The 21616-nt window shown below is 38.5% G+C and overlaps 1 pseudogene; it reads right to left on the bottom strand.

Annotated features, from left to right (window-relative positions):
* Positions 1–18183: 18183 nt before the first annotated feature.
* Positions 18184–20303, bottom strand: LOC122054925 (annotated as a pseudogene).
* Positions 20304–21616: the final 1313 nt, after the last annotated feature.

The raw sequence follows: 21616 nt of genomic DNA, 5'->3' as shown, positions 1-21616 counted from the left end.
CATCTTCCTTGGTGAACTCAAGTTCACCCAATGAATCTAACTCATTAAACCATCATCCAATGAGTCTAACTCATTGAACCATATGAATCTAAATTGGCTCCATGAACATCAATCCAAATTGACTCCATGAATCTAATTCAAATTAGACTCAATCCAATAATTGGATCCAATTGAGTCTAACTCAATGAGTCTAATTTGGATTAGATTTAATCTAATAATCCATCACATGAATCTATCTCCAAATTAACTTGTTATATGTGTGTGACCCAATAGGTTCTCGTAACTTTGGTAATGTATCCAAATCAACATTTAGATACATAAGCAATGAGTGACATCTAGAAATTCAGCTTGTAAATGTTAGTGGCAATGAGTGACCCAATAGGTGGTGATAAAGAACCTTGTAAATGGATCGCCTTGAAATTCAGCTTGGGGAAGGGTATTGACGCCACACTCAAGCAAGATGAGAAGGTGAGTGACAAGTCATGGGGTTTGATCGCCACAAGTTGCCTGTAACACCCCACCCTCCTCACTACTAGTCTGTGAGGATGGGGCGCTACTGGACTACTAACTTTACTTAACTAATGTTGCTCACATGTAAATATCAATACTTAAAACTCTCAAAAACTCAAAACATGCAATTAAGTAGCAGCGGAAAACTAAATGACTCATCTCCAGATTCTACTCTAGCATTTGTTCACAACTAAACTAATATATATTAATGTGAACATGCTAAAACTATATATATGAATCTGAAACATGCATGCAACAATAATACAACTCAAGTAATGGAACTAAAGTTCATTTCAAATAAAAAGAAAAGTTCTAAACCATAAAGTATTCAATACAAGGTCTGAATGAATTTTAAACTAATTCCCAAGGCTTCTATAGTCCAAACATCACACATCCATCTGCACCTCCTTGTCGCCTTCCTTTGCTATAGCTTTTCCTTTCCTTTATCTGCAGTAAGAGGAAATACAACTATAAGCAAAATTACTTAGTAAGCGCTATCTAACTCACAAAACTCGAATATGCATGTGAATAAGAATAAATCTAAAACTAAATGCTTTAAAGGAAATACTACACATGCTCATCTAATAGCAAAAGAATCAAACATACTGAAATGCTAAATATGTAAAACTGCTCATGCTCATTTAACAACAGTATGAAATTCTAAATAACATGCTAGTATGTCAGAAACTAAACTTGCTGAACTTTAAACTCATGTGATGTAACGCCCGCCCTTCCAGGTAGAACTAAGGACACCCCGGAGGGACGGACGTCACTGAAACATAGACATCAATTATACTAATGCATATGGATTCATGGCAGCGGAAGACTTATTAAATTTTTTTTTTTCATATGCATTTAGTTTACTTATCATGGCATGTGAATCAAAGCATACTGAACATTATCATCATATCATCATTATTCTAACATGAGTAAAATATCATAAGTGTATGAAATACTAGCTGAAATCATCAGCATAAGCATAGGTCCAACATTGTTCACATGCATAACTTAGATAATTCAAAGAAACTTAAATAGATCTATCCACCAGCACTTCCACACACATCTTCCTTGCCTTTCCTGCTCTGCTCCCCTTAAACAATCCATTCCTTGCCTTTATCTGTAGTACAAGGAAAACGTGTAGCTATAAGCCAAAGTCTTAGTGAGATCCTTGCCTACCCATAAATCCGAAGAAACACATAACATAACATAACATGTAGAAAACATAGCATAGCATAACATAGCATGGAGAGTCATAACATAGAACATATCTTATCATGTAAAAACCATAACAACTCATAGCGTCACATGAAGGAAAGCAGAACATAATATATCATATCACATAAGGAGCATAACATATCAAAGTCTATCATGTGAAGGTATATCATGATTCATATCACATTCTTTAAGCACATATCATGAAGCCTATCATATCATGTAAACATGTATCATAACTCATACCTGTTCATAAGGGTGCATAAACATAATTTCATAAATATGTGCATGTAGATGCAATATGTATATTTTTAAAACATGTATCATGGAATGCACATATGCATCATGCTTCTTTCAAAACATATAGTATACATACTTGAATATCATATCATCATCATCATGAGAAGGGCCCTGGCTTGTACCACATGTAAACATAAATGCGCGCAATCCCTAGGACAGGGTAGCTAGCCCCGAACCTACTAGGGATCTAGGTCCGTTCATAGTCTGTCGACCAAGGGGCGTACTGAGGAGCCCATCCCTTAACGAGGTCCGTTCATAGTCCGTCGACCCCGGGGCGCTTATGGAGCCCACCCTTGGTACAAGCTATAGAAAGTAAAATATCATGCATATCATATCTCATCATATCATACATGTCATAATTCTTGTCATATCATTAAGAGAACTCTTGATCCCAACTTAAGGGAAGCATCTCTTTACCATAGCATGAAGAGTGCTCTTGATCCCAACTTAAGGGAAGCAACTCTTTTCCATAACATGAAGAGTGCTCTTGGTCCCAGCTTAAGGGAAGCAACTCTTTAGGCTTTTCTTCTTACATAAGCCATTCATACATGCATTATGAAACATAACATGTTCTTATCATAACATAAAGCATAACATGTCATTTTCATATCATCAAACATGGCATATCATCTCATGAACTTAACATACATATCATGAACATGGCATATCATATCATGAGTCTAGCATATCATATCATTAACATGGCATATCATGTCATAAGTCTATCATGTCATATCATAAGCATGACACATCTTATCATAAGACATAGAAATGCAACATATCATAAAGCATGAAAGCTTACTTCACTTATATATCAAAGACTACATATCATGAAAATGCCTAAGCATGTTTGGTTAGGTTTAACTCTTTCCTAACCCAATTTATCCATCTTGGCCGAACCATATCAGTAGGTTTCATCCTCATTTCATTCCATATTAAGCATAGAACTTACCCACATAACATGTAAAACTTAATCTAAGCACATACAAGGTAATATACTTCATGAATAAGCATGTTTGAGTTCAAAACTCTAACCTTAACCCATTTATCTCAATTTGGACAAAACATATCAGTAGGGTTCTTATATCATTTGGTTCCATATGAAGCATAAAACTTATCCACATAGCATGTAAACTTGATCTAAGCACATACAAGGTAATATACTTCATGAATAAGCATGTTTGAGTTCAAAACTCTAACCTTAACCCATTTATCTCAATTTGGACAAAACATATCAGTAGGGTTCTTATATCATTTGGTTCCATATGAAGCATAAAACTTATCCACATAGCATGTAAACTTGATCTAAGCACATACAAGGCAATATACTTCATGAATAAGCATGTTTGAGTTCAAAACTCTAACTCTAACCCATTTATTTCAATTTGGCCGAAACATATCAGTAGGATTTCATATCATTCTACTCCATAAGAAGCATAAGTCTTAACATGTAACATGCACATTTAATCTAAGTTCCTATAGAGCATAGTACAAGTACCTACAAGGAACCATACTTCATGAATAAGCCTATTTGAGTTCAAAACTCTAACCCTAACCCTTTTATTTTCATTTGGCCGAAACATATCAGTAGGGTTTCATGTCTTTTTATCCCTTAGGAAGCATAAAACTTAAACATGTAGCATGCACATTTAATCTAAGTACCTATAGAATATTGTACAAGTACTTACAAGGAACCATACTTCATGAATAAGCCTATTTGAGTTCAAAACTCTAACCCTAACCCTTTTATTTTCATTTGGCCGAATCATATCAGTAGAGTTCCATATCATTTTATTCCATAAGAAGTATAAAACTTAAACTTATAACAAGCCCATTTAATCTAAGTGCCTACAAGGTATTGTACTTCATGTTCTAAGCATATTTGAGTTCAAAAACTTAAACCCTAACCCATTTATTCAATTTTGCCAACCATATCAGTAGGGTTTACCACCATTTCATTCCATATGAAGCATAAAGACCTTAGTTATAAACATGTAAAAATTCATACATCACAAAGAGGTACAACTAGTATGGTTTCTAACTAAAATTCTTGACCTAAGGCCTTATAATCAATTTGGCCGAACCATATAGCTAGGTTTCTCTTTTTTTTTTTATTTTTTTTATTTTTTTCTTCACGACATGAAGAATGAAGACTAAACTAACAACATATGAAATTCATATATCATAGAGTAGAAATTTAAGTATGTGATCAAAGAAAAACTTATTCTAGATCCTTTCTTCCATCCTTGGCAGAATCATGCAACAAGTTCTAAATTTTTTTTTTTTATAACATGAAGCATCTCTTATCACTTGTTAACCCTAAGTAACTACCTATTCTTTATCTTGACCATCTTCTTTCAAGAAAAGTTTTAGAGTTTCGAAAGAGAAAAACATTCTAAAAACCGAAGCTACTTGTACTGCAGTGAGGGGATACTCACATCCTTGCGCTTGTTTTCCTTAGAGATTTAACCTTTTGTTGTGGATCCTTCCTAGAGAGGGGAAGCTTCCTTGCTCCTTGGTCTCGGCAAGAAGAAGAATGGGTGAAGAAGGGGGCACGGTGAAGGAGGGAGGAGTAAGAGAGTGAATGAGAAAAATGCCAACTCATTTTAATTTCTTCCTTTTATTCATCATGAGAGGAGGAAGGAAAAATATATTTTTCTTCCTCCTTTCTTTTACTCTCTTCATCATTAAGAAAAGTCTAGATACATCCCTTCTTGGTGAGTAAGAAAGGAATATTCTAGAGCATCTCTTCATTAGGGAGGGAGAAGACAACTCTCACTTCTCCTTCTAAGAGAAGAGCCTTTTCTTCTTACATTTAATTATGGTTTCCCTCTCTTTCCTTACAATAATTTCTCTTGGTCTAGTGGTTATCTTATTCAGGTATCTAATGAGAGATCTAGAGTTCAAGTCCTAGACCTTATGTATTTTTATTCCTATTTTATTTATTTAAGTGTTTGGCTAGGAGCAAAAATTCAACTAAAGCATATATATTTTTCTTTATTCTTTATTCATGATAGAATATTCTAGAATTTTGCTAAGGATCCTATGGGTGTTACATGTGAAGCTTATTTCACTTGTTTAAAATCTTATACTTTTATACTTCAAAATAATAATAATCTCTTCTTTCTTGCGCCCAGGCTTAGTACCAAATGCGCGCTCCCTAATAGAAATTGGGGTAGCGAGCCACCAGTCCTATGAGGGTAAAGACCTCGGTCTTACCAGGGGCGAGACCTCAGAAATGATCACCTGGATTTGTTTAACGACAACATCGAAAGTCGGGTACTAGCCTTCTAAATTAAAATACTTATACTTGTTAATACTTCTAATAAAAGAATGCTTCTTTAAAAACTGAAATATCAAAAACTGCATGCTTATAAGTAAAATCGTTCATGCATATCGAGGTAACAAGGAAACTTAAATCTGTATGCTTAAATGAATGGTAGCAAATAAGCATATCTAAACCACGTGCTAGAATAAAGGAACTCAAATATGGATCCTAGAATGAGTGGGTAACAAGGAAGCATATCTAAACCACATGTTAGAATAAAGAGACTTAAATCTGTACACTTGAATGAATGTAGCAAGGAAGCATAACCAAACCGAACCAAAATACAAATCAATTCCTCATGCTCAATTCTGTACACATGCATATCAATTCTTCATGCTAAAAAAAATACATTAAATCTGTACACATGCATATCATCATATGTATATAGCAGTTATACAAAATGCAACTAGAGGAAGAATTTGCTACTAGGAACTAAAGAGAAAGTATCAATTCTTCATGCTCAATGCTACAAAGATTTACTACTGAGAACTAAAACATCATTTCTTCTTCATGCTATGTGCCACGACAACAAAGAAAAACCGAAAATTCCTAGCTTCCATACAAACCGAAACCACAAACAATTTCTCTTGTTCAGTGCCACGGCAGAAAACTAAAAGAAGCAAAATACTCCACATAGTTATCCTTTTCATGTTCTTCCTTTGAAACTCACGGCAGAAATTTCAAAACTAAAAATCTTACAACATGCTTCGAATTCAAGGAGAAAAAGATCCGAAACCACTCCTACCGTAGGTGAGAAGCAACTTACCTTGGTGTTCTTGGACTCACTACCGAAGAAGAAGGCTCCTAGGGTTTCGGCTAGCTCAAGATTCCGGCTCCTCCTTGTGCCCACGAACTCTCTCTGATGAGGAGATCGTGATGGTGAAGAAACCCTTCAGATTGGACCCTTGGCCGGCCACAAGAGACGAGCCCTAACTTTCCTTGCTTTCCGCCCGAGCACAGCCGTCGCACGGCGAAGAGGAGAAGGGAAAGAAGTTAGGTCACGACAAATGTTGGACTTTTCGGGCCGCGAAAATCGCTTTTTCGCATCGCGGAAACCTCGAAACCCCCGTCACCGATCCGTGCGAAGAATAAAATTTTGAAAAAAAACCTTCGAGTACGAGTTTACTAACTCTAAATCTACATTAGAGTTCTAGATCGTTAAGAGTTTTTACCCTTGATACGCGCCCTTCGCGAATCCTACTCGTCCAAGGTGCCGGATCTCAAGATTGTCAAAGTAGACAATCCTCAATACGTATCCACACGAACAAAAGAGGGAGAAAACCAAACTAAAGTGTGCTAGCACCTTAGTAGGGTTCGGCCAAGGTAGGATGAGAGGGAGAGAAGAAAGAGCTCAAGGAGGAAGAAGATAGAATGAATTGCATTGAATGAAAAAATTCATTCTCATTCATTGTGAGTGGCCGACCACAATTGTAACTCCCTTACAAATAATGTGGCCGACCACATTAAATGGAAAGGGGTTTGTAACCTCCATGATGTGGCACACACATGTGCTAGCTTTGATGATGTGGCATATCATCATTAGTCCTCCTATTGCCAACTCACAAATGAGGTGGCAAATGGTCAAGTCAAACTTGACCTTTCATCTTCCTTCTCAAGTCAAGTCAAACTTGACCAAACCTCTCTCATGGTTGATCTAATCTAACCATTTGATTCAAACCAACTTAATATATTGAATCTAATTCATTTAATTAAATTGATTCAATGAGTCATAATCTAAATTAGACTCATTGAACACATGAATCAACTTGAGTCCAACTCAATTAGCCTAACTTGGATTACTCTTAATCCAATTTGGTTCAATACATGAACCTAATCCTCTTGGTTCATCATATGAACCTAATCTCCATCTAATTGTCCTTAGTGTGTGACCCTATAGGTTCTTGTAATGTTGGCAATGCCCCTAAACCCATTTAAGAGCATAAGTAATGAGCGGTATCTTGCAACACATCATTACTACCCAAGTTATAAGAATGTTGAGATCCAACATCACCTTGTGACTACTAACTGTGACTCCTCACAATATATGACAAATGTCCTTCTATCCTAGACATCTAGGTTGATCAATGTGAGGCATAGACCGTGTCATCCTCTGACCAATCTAAATCTTGAACTCCAAGTAGACTCACTAAATCAAATGAGCTCAATATTTCATATTGACTCATTTGGGTATGGCCATGCACTTCGTGGTCTCACTCTATCAAGAATATCGTTGTCACTCCCGTCATATAGGAGGGATATATCCCATCTACATCACTCACATCCCTCCACATAGTTTGTTACATACCCAGTAATCGCCTTTATAGTCTACCCAGTTACGGGTGACGTTTGACGAAACTAAAGTACATAACTCCTTATGTAGGGAACCATGGTGACTTCAGGTCTAAGGACTAGTAGTCATACTAATAGCCACATGAGAAAGTATATGACACTCATATAACGATCCATGATCCTTTCTCATGGTGGGTCATTCAGTATATATTCTCCAATGCATACCCATGTGTCAACTTGATATCTCTATATCCATGACTTGTGAGATCAAGTCATCGAGTTGACCTACATGCTAGTCTCGTCGCATTAACATTGTCCCTAAATGTTAATACTCGACTAGGAATGACTAAGAGTAGCGTTCCCTATATCATCTCACTATCTGTTCAACTAACCGATTGATATAGGTAAGAACCTTCTACTCAAAGACGCTATTATACTTAGTTTATTTGGCACCAATACAAGTAAGTATAATAACCAAAACAAATTCCTTTATTTATATAAGAATATGATACAACAAGTCCATAATACAATCATCAAATGATTGACTCTAGGGCTCTAACTAACAATCTCCCACTAGCACTTGTGCCAATTAGTGTAGGCTCTAAGCCCCAATGACCTAGTGTGACCATCATGCTTTCTCTGTGCCAAAGCCTTGGTCAAGGGATCTGCAATGTTAGCCTCTGTGGGTACTCTGCAAATCTTCACATCTCCTCTCTTGATAGTCTCTCGAATGAGATGGAAGCGCCGTAATATGTGTTTGGTCTGCTGGTGTGAGCGAGGTTCCTTCGCCTGTGCTATAGCTCCATTGTTGTCACAATAAAGCTCAATAGGGTCAGCAATGCTAGGAACCACCCCAAGTTCAGTGATGAACTTGCGGATCCAAACTGCCTCCTTTGCTGCTTCTGATGCAGCAATATACTCGGCCTCTGTCGTAGAATCAGCTACTATGTCCTGCTTCGAACTCTTCCAGCTCACAACACCACCATTTATGCAAAACACGAACCCTGACTGCGATCGATAATCGTCCTGGTCGGTCTGGAAGCTAGCATCATTGTAACCCTTTAAAGCTAGCTCGTCATCACCTCCATATATCAAGAAATATTCTTTATTTCTTCTCAAGTACTTAAGAATATTTTTGACCGCTATCTAGTAACTTTCACCTAGATCTGACTGGTATCTGCTCGTCATGCTCAAAGCATACGAGACGTCAGGACGAGTACATATCATGACGTACATGATAGATCCTATGGCTGAGGTATAAGGGATCTGATCTATGCGGTCTCTCTCCTGTCTAGAAGAGGGAGCTTGAGTCTTCGAAAGACTCACGCCATGTGACATCGGCAGAAATCCCTTCTTGGAGTTCTGCATGGCAAACTGAAGGAGTACCTTGTCAATGTATGTACTCTGACTTAGGCCAAGCAATCTCTTAGATCTATCTCTATAGATCTGTATGCCTAGAATGCAGGATGTCTCACCTAAGTCATTCATTGAGAAACAAGTCCCTAGCCAAATCTTGACAAACTGTAGCAAAGGGATGTCTTTCCCAATGAGTAGTATGTCATCCACATACAATATGAGGAAGACAACTATATCCCCTACAACTTCTTGTAGAGACAAGGTTCATCTTCATTCTTGATGAAATCAAACTGTTTGATTGCATCATCGAATCAAAGATTCCAGCTCCGAGAAGCTTGCTTTAGTCCATAAATGGACCTATGCAGCTTGCATACTCTGCTAGTATGCTGTGGATCTACAAAACCCTCAGGTTGTGTCATGTACACATCCTCGAGTAGGTTTCCATTCAGAAACGCAGTTTTGACATCCATCTGCCATATCTCATAGTCATGGTATGCTGCAATAGCAAGCATGATCCGAATGGATTTAAACATCGCTACTGGAGAAAATGTTTCATCATAGTCAATACCATGAATTTGTTTGAAACCTTTAGCTACCAAGCGACCCTTATAGATAAGTCCATCCATGTCAGTCTTTCTCTTAAAGACCCACTTACACCCAATGGGTTTTACCCCTTCAGGTGGATCAACCAAAGTCGATACTTGGTTGGTGTACATGGATTCCATTTCGGATCTCATGACCACTAGCCATTTCTCGGAATCTGGTCTCATCACAGCTTCTTGATAGGTGGTAGGCTCATCCTCTATGAGTACAACGTCATCATGGTCAGATAAGAGAAATGAGTATCTCTCAGGCTGACGACGTACCCTATCAGACCTGCGAAGAGGTATGTCTACTTGAATTGGTTATTGTTCCTCAACTCCTTGTGGAACAACATCATCCACAACACTTTGTGGTTCCAGTTCAACTTCCATCGAGGCTTCAGTGCTATGGTCCACATCTTGAACTTCTTCAAGATCGAAGTACTCCCACTACTCTTTCTAGAAACAAAGTTCCTTTCTAGAAAGACCCCAGTCTTTTCACACAACTACCTTGTGTTGACTGGGAATGTAGAAGTAATATCCCTAAGTTTCCTTGGGATATCCAATAAAGTAGCACTTATCGGATTTGGGTCCCAATTTGTCTGAGACTTGACGTCTAACGTAAGCCTCACAACCCCAAATCCTCATAAAAGACATCTGGACATCTCTCCCAGTCCATATCCTATATGGTGTCTTTATCACGACCTTGGATGGAACTCGGTTGAGTATAAAAGCTGCCATGTCTAGAGCATAGCCCCAAAGAAATGTAGGAAGATCTGTGTGACTCATCATAGACCGTACCATATCTAATAGGGTACGATTCCTCCTTTCGGATACACCATTCCACTGTGGTGTTCCAAGAGGAGTGAGTTGGGATAGGATCCCACACTCAGTTAGATAGTCACAAAACTCATGGCTAAGGTATTCACCACCTCGATCTTATCGAAGTATCTTAATACTCTGGCCAAGCTGGTTCTGTACTTTATTCTTGAATTCTATGAACTTTTCAAAGGATTCAGACTTATGTGTCATCAAGTACACATAACCATATCTACTGAAGTCATTAGTAAATGTGATGAAGTACCTATAACCGCCTCTAGCAGCGACATTGAAAGGGCCACATACATCACTATGTATAAGTCCTAACAAATCAGTCACTCTTTCGCTGTGCCCACTAAAGGGAGTCTTGGTCATCTTGCCTAGTAGGTATGACTCGCACGTCTTATAAGATTCAAAATCAAATGAGTCCAGCAAACTATCCTTATGGAGCTGGGATAAGCGCTTGTCATTTATATGACCTAAGCGACAGTGCCAGAGATAGATTTGGTTCATGTCATTTAACTTGAACCTTTTGGTATTTATGTTATAGATAGGGCTTTCAAGGTCTAGAATGTAGAGTCCATTCAGCAGAGGTGCACTATAATAGAACATATCTTTTAAATAAACAGAACAACATTTTTCCTTTATTATAAAAGAGAAACATTTCTTGTCCAAACAAGAAACTGAAATTATGTTCTTAGTTAAAGAAGGCACATAACAACAATCATCCAACTCTAGTACAAGCCCAGAGGGCAGAGATAGAAAATAAGTCCCTACAGCAACAGCAACAACCCGTGCTCCATTGCCTACGCGTAGGTCCACCTCGCCCTTTGCCAATGACCTACTATTTCTCAGCGCCTGCACATTAGTACAAATGTGAGAAGCACATCTGGTATCTAATACCCATGATGAAGAAATAGATAGATTGACTTCTATAACATATATACTTGAAGTGGAAGTCTCATTTCGCTTCTTCTTAAGATCTTCCAAGTACACCTTGCAGTTCCTCTTCCAGTGCCAGGTCTGACCGCAGTGGAAGCAGGTAGCATCCTTGGCGACCCCTCCTTTAGGCTTCAGTGCCTTGCCTTTGCCCTTGGCTTGGGACTTTCCTTTGCCTTTGGGCTTGCCCTTGCCCTTGTGTTTCTGAACCATCAGAACAGAGTGGGGCTTAACCTTCTTAAGGTTCAGCTCAGCAGTTCTTAACATGCTAAGCAGCTCGGGCAGTGGCTTGGCAATTTTGTTCATGTTGTAGTTTAGAATGAATTGACTATAGCTATCCGGCAAGGATTGCAAGATCAGGTCAGTGGCCAGCTCTTGGCCAAGCGGGAATCCCAACCTTTGTAGGTTTTCTATGTACCCAATCATTTTGAGTACATATGGGCCTACGGGTGCCCCATCTGACATCTTGCACTGAAATAGTGCCTTAGAGATCTCGAATCTCTCATGCCTCGCTTGTCCTTGATACAGTTGACGAAGATGTTCAACCATATCGTAAGAGCCCATCAACTCATGTTGCTTCTGAAGCTCAGAGTTCATGGTCGCGAGCATCAGACAGGACACATCTAATGCGTCATCTTGATGCTTCTTGTAAGCATCTCGGTCAGCTCTCGTGGCAGTGGCAGGAGGAGCCTCCGGAATGGGCTGCTCCAGAACGTACAATTTACATTCCTGAGTGAGAACTATTCTCAAGTTCCTGTACCAGTCCAGGAAATTTGCTCCATTGAGCTTGTCCTTCTCAAGGACAGAATGCAGGGAGAAAGAGTTCGTATTCGACGTCATGATTATCTACAACAGAAAAATGTAGAAAATAAATATCATATTCTTTTAAATCATTTAATTAGGCCTTTAACTAAATGATGCTCCCACTGAATTCTATAATTCATGTGGGACAAGATCCACATCATATTACGCCTTGAGTTAGCTTTGGCTAAATCGCCCAAGACTTAGTATGATCGGTAGGTAACAATTTACCAATTATATCTCTATGCAACTCTTGTTTATAGGATCAAGATCCGCATTTATATTAAAACTCGAGTTAGCATTGGCTAATATGCCCAAGAATTAATATAAATGTGATTTTGCCCTATCTACCAACCATTGGAAAATGCCTATAGTTAAACTCGATCCAATTGAGTTAACTAGTTACTCAATTTAATTGAGTTGTACTCACCCATGCGTTGATAAGTGGGACCAAGATTGTCCCTCCGTACCCTACCAAGATAATATGTGTTGCTCTGCTTTGACAGATTCAACAACACATGTGATCGAGGTAGTGATAGGTATCACGGCACGGTAGGCATTTGAGTTGACGCGATTGAAATCTAATCTAATCGAGAGGGTGCATCTTGTACATGATTTAAATCTAATCTAATCGTCAGGCACTAATTAATTACTAATTATGCATCGCATACACTCAAGCGATTAATTAAATTATTTGTGATTAGTCATGGCCCTACTACGATCTTCTCAAGCCAATGAGAAGATCGGATGGTCAACCTAAGGTCAACAACTTCTCAAGCTACTCCCTTTGACCACCTTGTGTTGCTCGCGCCCTCCTCGTAACTACGTCTCAAGTGGACCTTCCACCGCTCCAATTTTGTACATTACAATTTTAAAACTCGAGTTACATTCGAGTCTAAACTAATTTACAACAAGAATATAAAAATAGAGAAAGGCACGACGCGTAGGTTGCGAATCAAATATACAACACGCACATCACATGACGGCACGCAGGCCGTCTTATGCATTACAACACATTTCCAATCAGATTGGATCTTTTTGAGCCATGACTATCATAAAATAATACATAATTCTAAATTATGTATTTTCTATAATTTTCTGTAATTTTTACTATAATTTTTATGAGTAAAATTCCCGGTGGTTCCGTTAGCGGGTTTTCGGGCGCAATCGCGGAACGAATCCCCTTGCGGGGCCAGGTGCAGCGCCCCTACCCACGATATAACCATCGCGAGTGTTCCTTAGCGATCCTACAGTGCCTTGGCCCGCTGTCCCAAAAACATTTGGAGCGAAACCTTGCCGTTTCGGAAAAAACTTCTCGGTAGTCGAAGCCTACAAGTGTCGAAACACTTGTGCTTCGCTTCTACGAGAAAAATACCCATAAAAACTATAAAAATAGGAAATTCACAGAATATTACAAGACTTCTATTTTCATAAAAATACAAAATAAACTCATACAAGACTTCGCACGTGGCTCTGATAACACTGTTGGACTTTTCGGGCCGCGAAAATCGCTTTTTCGCATCGCGGAAACCCCGAAACCCCCGTCACCGGATTCGTGCGAAGAATAAAATTTTGAAAAAACCTTCGAGTACGAGTTTACTAACTCTAGATCTATATTAGAGTTCTAGATGGTTAAGAGTTTTTATGCTTGATGCGCGCCCTTCACGAATCCCGCTCGTCCAAGGTGTCGGATCTCAAGATTGTCAAAGTAGACAATCCTCTACACGTATCTACAAGAACAAAAGAGGGAGAAAACCAAACTAAAGTGTGCTAGCACCTTAGTAGGGTTCGGCCAAGGTAGGATGAGAGGGAGAGAAGAAAGTGCTCAAGGAGGAAGAAGATAGAATGAATTACATTGAATGAAAAAATTCATTCTCATTCATTTTGAGTGGCCGGCCACAATTGTAACTCCCTTACAATTAATGTGGCCGGCCACATTAAATGGAAAGGGGTTTGTAACCTCTATGATGTGGCACACACATGTGCTAGCTTTGATGATGTGGCACATCATCATTAGTCCTCCTATTGCCAACTCACAAATGAGGTGACAAATGGTCAAGTCAAACTTGATCTTCATCTTCCTTCTCAAGTCAAATCAAACTTGACCAAATCTCTCTCATGGTTAATCGAATCTAACCATTTGATTCAAACCAACTTAATATAATGAATCTAATTCATTTAATTAAATTGATTCAATGAGTCATAATCTAAATTAGACTCATTGAACACATGAATCAACTTGAGTCGAACTCAATTAGCGTAACTTGGATTACTCTTATTCCAATTTGGTTCAATACATGAACCTAATCCTCTTGGTTCATCATATGAACCTAATCTCCATCTAATTGTCCTTAGTGTGTGACCCTATAGGTTCTTGTAACGTTGGCAATGCCCCTAAACCCATTTAGGAGCATAAGTAATGAGTGGTATCTAGCAACACATCATTACTACCCAAGTTACAAGAATATTGAGATCCAACATCACCTTGTGACTACTAATTGTGACTCCTCACAATATATGACAAGTGTCCTTCTATCCTAGACATCTAGATTGATCAATCTGAGGCATAGACCATGTCATCCTCTGACCAATCTAAATCTTGAACTCCAAGTAGACTCACTAAATCAAATGAGCTCAATATCTCATATTGACTCATTTGGGCATGGCCGTGCACTTCGTGGTCTCACTCTATCAAGAATATCAATGTCACTCCCGTCATATAGGAGGGATAGATCCCATCTACATCACTCACATCCCTCCACATAATTTGTTACATACCTAGTAATCGCATTTATAATCCACCCAGTTACGGGTGACGTTTGATGAAACCAAAGTACGTAACTCCTTATGTAGGGAACCATGGTGACTTTAGGTCCAAGGACTAATAGTCATACTAATAGCCACATGAGAAAGTATATGACACTCATATAACGATCCATGATACTTTCTCATGGTGGGTCATTCAGTATACATTCTCCAATGTATACCCATGTGTCAACTTGATATCTCTATATCCATGACTTGTGAGATCAAGTCATCGAGTTGACCTACATGCTAGTCTCGTCGTATTAACATTGTCCCTGAATGTTAATACTCGACTAGGAATGATTAAGAGTAGTGTTCCCTATATCATCTCATTATCTGTTCAACTAACCGATTTATAGGTAAGAACCTTCTACTCAAGGACGCTATTATACTTGTTTATTTGGCACCAATACAAGTAAGTATAATAACCAAAACAAATGCCATTATTTATATAAAAATATGATACAACAAGTCCATAATACAATCATCAAATGATTGGCTCTAGGGCTCTAACTAACAGCAAATACCTAAGTTCTCTCTTTATAACTAGGTATTTCTGTTACATACCACTGCTTAAATTAATTTCGCCCGATATTTGCTCAGCACGGCCCGCTTGGGCGCTTGGCCATCGCGCTTTGCTTAAGTCTTGGACCGGGTCGGAGGTCGCGGGTTCGAATCTCGGCCGAAACTCTTTTATACTTAATATTTTTTGTTTTTTATTACTGCTTAAGTTTATTTCGCTATATATTTAATCACCACAGCCTTGCTGGGTTCCTGGTCATCCGAGACAACTTAAGGCTTTGCTTAACCGGAGGTCTCCGGTTCGAACCTCGGCTCAACCTCTTTATTTTTTGCAACTTGTTTCTTTTGGTAAAAATACCAAACGAACTCCAAAAATTACATAAAAATACTCTAAAAATTTCTAAAAATCTCTAGAATATTTCTAAAGTATTTTTAATTACTATTAAGACTCGGAATTAGGAAATTTGGGTTGTTACATTGTCTTGATAAGATCAGAATTAGTTCTTTACCTAAGAACTAGAAGGAAGCTCTCACGAAAGAGAAACTCAAATTTTCATTCAAACTCACATCATTTTCCATACAAGAGTTCTCCTATTTAACATCACCTAAGATCCACTATGTACTAATTATGCAATAAATATCATGCTTGCATGCATGGTATTTATTATCTACTAATGCAACCACTAATGCCTAATACTAGCTTAATGCAACCATGCATGCATGGTATTTTAATATTAGCTCACTACAACAAAAACTGCAAACGACAACGGATATTATCCATTGTCGTAGGGTCAAAAAACCATTGTAACTGAGGGTGTTGTAGAATGTATTGCCCTACGATAACGGTTTTGAATCCGTTGTCTTTGTAGACATTTGACAACGGTTTTTATCCATTGTTGTTTATATACCCAAAATTTGGCTACGAAGGATACGACAACGTTTTAAAACCGTTGTGGTAGATAATTTCAACAACAGAAATAAACCGTTGTTGTAGACATTTTTTACAACAGATATAAACTGTTGTGGTAGATAATATTTGACACATTTTTTTTTACAATAGTTTTAATATATTTTACAACGGATAAAACCGTTGTCTTTTATCACTTTTTACAAAAATATTTCGTTGTGGTTTACCTAGTTTTTACAACATTTTTAACTGTTGTCTTTAATGTTCATTAATACCAAACAACCAATCTTATTTTACTAAGCAAACCACCAATACAAAACTAAATATTTACTACATTAAATCCAAAATAAACATCCATATATAATTCATCTTGTAGCCACATATACAAAAATATATAAAATGAGTTGTTACTCATCAAAATACACATGTTTTCCATTACTCTCCATATACATTAAATCACATGTTTTCCATTTGTTGTTCTCCATATGACTTTTAATTTACAAATTAGCAAGGCAAGCTACATCCTAACAAAGCTCACTTCTTGCATCAAAAAAACTCAAGCCCCACGAATTGCCCAACCTGCAAAAGAAAATTTAACAAAACTTATCAAATTCCAGAATTCCAAAAGGAGAATGTAATTAACCAATTTGTAGTGCATAGAAGGCAAAAACAAACCAAATGAAGGAAACAAAAAGAGGTGTTTATTAGAGAATAACAGTACATGGAATCTACTAGGAGCAGTGATACCTAGCTTAGCATAGTTTATTAAATAATTAGCACTGCATGCAGCTAACATTATTTAAGTGAACTATCATCCAAGATCAATAGAATCCATACAAAGCACATTGCATCCATTAACATCTTGAAACAAAATATTCGTGCAATTTTCTGTGCCATTTTCCAGACTGCATTACCTTTGAGACCTGGTAGGCACAATATGCTTTTCCATTTTGCAAGTAACAAGTTTCCAGGAGCTGCAAATTGATCTGCAATAAATAGACCCATCACAAATGCATAAGTGAAATAATTGAAGGAGGATATTTATGAGTGCATATATAGAGAGGAAGGGGGGTTCAATCTATATAGCATAATTGTAATATTGAAAAGTATCAGTGCTGGTTCCGTTTAACTTTGTTAGATATGAAAATCCTGATATCTCCATATATAGCTGGTTATCCAAAATATGTCACAATATGCTGGCCCTAAACGTGCATTCGGTTTTTACTAGCTAGAGCTTTGAAAATATAATACAAGTTCCATACCAGAATAAGATTTTAGGATCATTTTCGAAGATTCACATGTTAAATATATATAAAGATTCAAGGTGGTAAGATGTGTTTGCTTATTTGTCTAGGTGGTGCAAGAGTGCAAAGAAATATATGAGAACTCACTTGTAAACGATAACCCTCCGAAGACAGGATTCCTCTTCGGTAGGCTCAAGTGTCTAGCAGCACCCAAAGGCTCAATATGGAGGAAGATTGGTCAATAAAGCATTAATGGTTGCATTGAGCCACTTCACCATTCAACTTCATAGCTACTGTAGTATTCTTTTATGCTAATTCTTCTCAATCTTTTTACACTTCATTCTATGCAATTTTCCGATGGCATCTCATCTGAATATTTGAATGTCTGTTGCAAATAGAAATATTAGTGACAGTTGTAATATTTCATTGACCAAAGTTTATTGTACCTTGTAAACTATGGATATTTAGAAATCTAAAGATGATGCATGCGTATTTTTATTGATAGATTAACTGATCTAGTCTGTTGGTCACTGGCTTCATATTGAAGTCAATTTAAATCCAAATATTATTTCACTTACCTGATAGTCCAAAGAAGAGGGCAACATCACCATCTTTGCCCATATTGTTGCTAGAGTGCAGGGAGAGAATGTTTTTTTAGGCATTAGATAGTGCATCACATCGAATAAACCCTTCTTCATCTCCCCGGCATACTGTGTGCCAAGGATGACCATTTCTTTCCTATCAAGATTAAGATCAATGCTGGTGGAGGTAGTCATGTAGTGTGTGTATCGATTACATGGAAATTGGCCAGCATTGTAAATTGTGAAGTCTGGAGTATTGAAATCCTCCAGTTCTTTACGCGTAGGACGGATGCACCTGCGATCCTTCTAATTATTTCATGCAAAAGAGAGTTTTTCTTCTTCTAGTTTACATGTTTTCCCTTGGCATTAAGGAGAGTATGAGGAGCTAGTTAGCTCACTAACACTAATATATGTATATGTATGATCCAGCCAGCTACTAACACAATTATGATTCACTACTAGAGATCAATAGAACCAACGTAAAGATGACTTATCTGGATAACTGTCGAACTGTAGAATTGTAGAGCATCTTTAGCATTCTTATTAGTAGTATTTTTCACTTACATGTTGTGCATGAACAGGGAATGATAGGCTCTTGCAGAGACAATTTGAATTTTGATTCGATGCTCGGGATCCCAGTTGAGGAATTGGTCATTCACAAATACCTTGTATCATTCAGATGTCATATTAGGATCTATGAGGAATTACATTAAACACTTGATGTGCATGTGTACCTTATCCAAAGAGTTGAGGTAATCGACAACCCTCTCCCTGTTCACCAGGAAGGTGTGCTCATCCATCTCTATGTTCGGTGAGCCTTTGCGTGAATAGCGCACATACATTTTGAGAAGGAACCATCAATGGAAGGATCATGAATTAGTTGTGTGGACTTACTTTCCCCACCAAAGCTCATTGGCAGTGGTTTCATCCTTGACGATGCGCTTGTCCCTCGGCGAACGGCCAGTCTTCGTGCCAGACAAGGTAGCCAAGGCTCCGGTCGATGTTATGAATGATCCATGTTCATGTTTTATGACTTGCTCGTAGAGTTCTACATGGAATTCGTGATTCTTTCAATGAGAATGAAATGTGATGATTTGAGTGATGAAGAGGAGATGAGAGAAGATACTGGGCGGGGAGAGGTTGTAGAGGACATGGGTAAACTTGAGGGCGCTGTCGCTGATGCTGATGGTCGGCGTCAAGTAGTGGTGGTGCTCGACGGCGACCTTGGTCGCCTCCGCCTTCCTGGCCGGATCGCCCCTCACCACCTTCGGCCTTGTCTCCCTCGTCAGCGATGCCAATGAATCACTGCGAACAACACGATTTCATTACAAGAAACGTGGGAGAAAGATAAGATTCCACCTTCTTGTTCTCAAGAATTGTTTCCTTTTGTGTTTAGAAAAATCAATCCGGCAGTAGCCCACCAGTATCCGGCAAGGAATCTGAATGTTTCCCCCTTATTTTATTATTGAGAAAGAGATGTTTGTTTGGAGATTAAATATTGACCTGATGGATTGGAGCTGGAGCTTCTGGCGCTCCTCCTCTGAGATGGTGGTGAAGGTAGCATTGCCCTGCTGCGCGCTGTCCTTGATGGGGGTGGTCGGCGCCGACCTCTTCTTCTGCAGGGAGTGTAGTTCGTCGATGGTCTTCACCTTCACCGGCGGCGCGCTGTCGTCGTGGCACATCCTGTTCTCCGGTTTCTCCCTCCCGTGTGTCTGGATCTTCGGCAACCCATTGGAGAACGCCGCCGCTCACCAGGAAACGAGAAGGAGCACAACGTCGTATGAGGAGAGGGAAAGATAAATGGCTTAGGTTTGGGAATGCGAAAACACGGCGCCGAAAAGAAAATAGCGAGGGAAAGGAAAATAGCGAAGGGGGGAAATGACCAAATTCAATTACAACGGTTTTTTCAAAATTGTTGTTGTAGCCTCTAAAAACGCGGATAAAGACAACGGTTTATAAAACCGTTGTAAAAAGTGTTGTCGTTTTGCTCAATGACAATAGTTTTGCTAAAACCGTTGTCTTTTATATTTAATGGGGAGTTCAAAGACAACGGTTTTGGCAAAAACCGTTGTCTTTGAGCAAATACACAACGCTCTCTCTTAAAACCATTGTGGTAGGGGTGTTTTCGTTTGCAGTTTTTGTTGTAGTGGCTTAGGAACTCTCCAAAAATGCATTAGAACTATAAAATGGTCCTCATGTTGGTTAAATTTCACTTTCAAATTAGAGGAATGTGATCCATTTAGTTGTTGCTTCCATTGTGCATTGATCCTCCCATTATTAAGCCTTCCAAAGCTTGATTCATTCTCTTAGTCTTGGACCTTGTCATGGGTCCCCCAATTCCGTTCAATGCCTCTTCTTGGCTCACATCATTCCCTCCTTCTTTAGGTGAATTCGTCCTCAAATTTAGGTCTTCATCTCCTACATCAAAAGGACTCAAATCAGCCACATTAAATGTTGCACTAACACCATACTCACAGGGCAAATCAATTTTGTAAGCATTGTCATTAATTCTTTCCAACACTTGGAATGGTCCATCTCCTCTTGGTTGAAGCTTTGATTTCCTTTGGGTAGGAAACCATTCCTTCCTCATATGAACCCACACCCAATCACCGGGTCCAAGGACAACTCTTTTTCTCCCTTTATTGGCTCGATTTGCACATTGTTCTATTTTCTTCTAAATATGAGCTTTAACTTGCTCATGAAGCTTCTTCACATATTCTACCATTGTTTTGCCATCCTTGTGAACTAAAGAAGAAGTGTTAGGTAAAGGAAGCAAATCAAGAGGTGTTAATGGATTGAACCCATAAACAATCTCAAAAGGAGAAAATTGAGTAGTAGAATGGATCACCCTATTATAAGAAAATTCAACATGAGGTAAACATTCTTCCCAAGACTTAATGTTCTTCTTAATAATTGCTCTAAGAAGAGTAGAAAGTGTCCTATTTATGACCTTAGTTTGACCATCAGTTTGTGGGTGGCATGTGGTGGAGAAAAGAAGCTTTGTTCCCAACTTGTTTCATAAGATCCTCCAAAAATGGCTTAAAAATTTTGTGTCACGATCTGACACAATGCTCCTACGCATGCCATGAAGTCTTACCACCTCTTTGAAAAACAAATCTACCACATGAGTTGCATCATCCACTTTGTGGCAAGGTATGAAGTGTGCCATCTTGGAGAATCTATCAACTACCACAAAAATTGAGTTCTTACCTTTTTGAGTACGTGGTAGCCCTAAAACAAAATCCATAGACAAGTCAGTCTAAGGAAAATTTGGAATAGGTAAAGGCATGTAAAGTCCATGAGGTAATGTCTTAGATTTTCCTTTTCTACACACAGTGCACCGTGCACAAAATTTTTGTACATCATGTTTCATGTGTGGCCAATGAACCCCAAAGTGTTCCATTAAACCCCCCTCATGTGCT

This window comes from Zingiber officinale, chromosome 3B, assembly GCF_018446385.1.
Source record: "Zingiber officinale cultivar Zhangliang chromosome 3B, Zo_v1.1, whole genome shotgun sequence".
Classification (NCBI taxonomy): domain Eukaryota; kingdom Viridiplantae; phylum Streptophyta; class Magnoliopsida; order Zingiberales; family Zingiberaceae; genus Zingiber; species Zingiber officinale.
The sequence above is the reverse complement of the archived record's forward strand: the minus strand, read 5'-3'. Positions and strand labels throughout refer to the sequence as shown.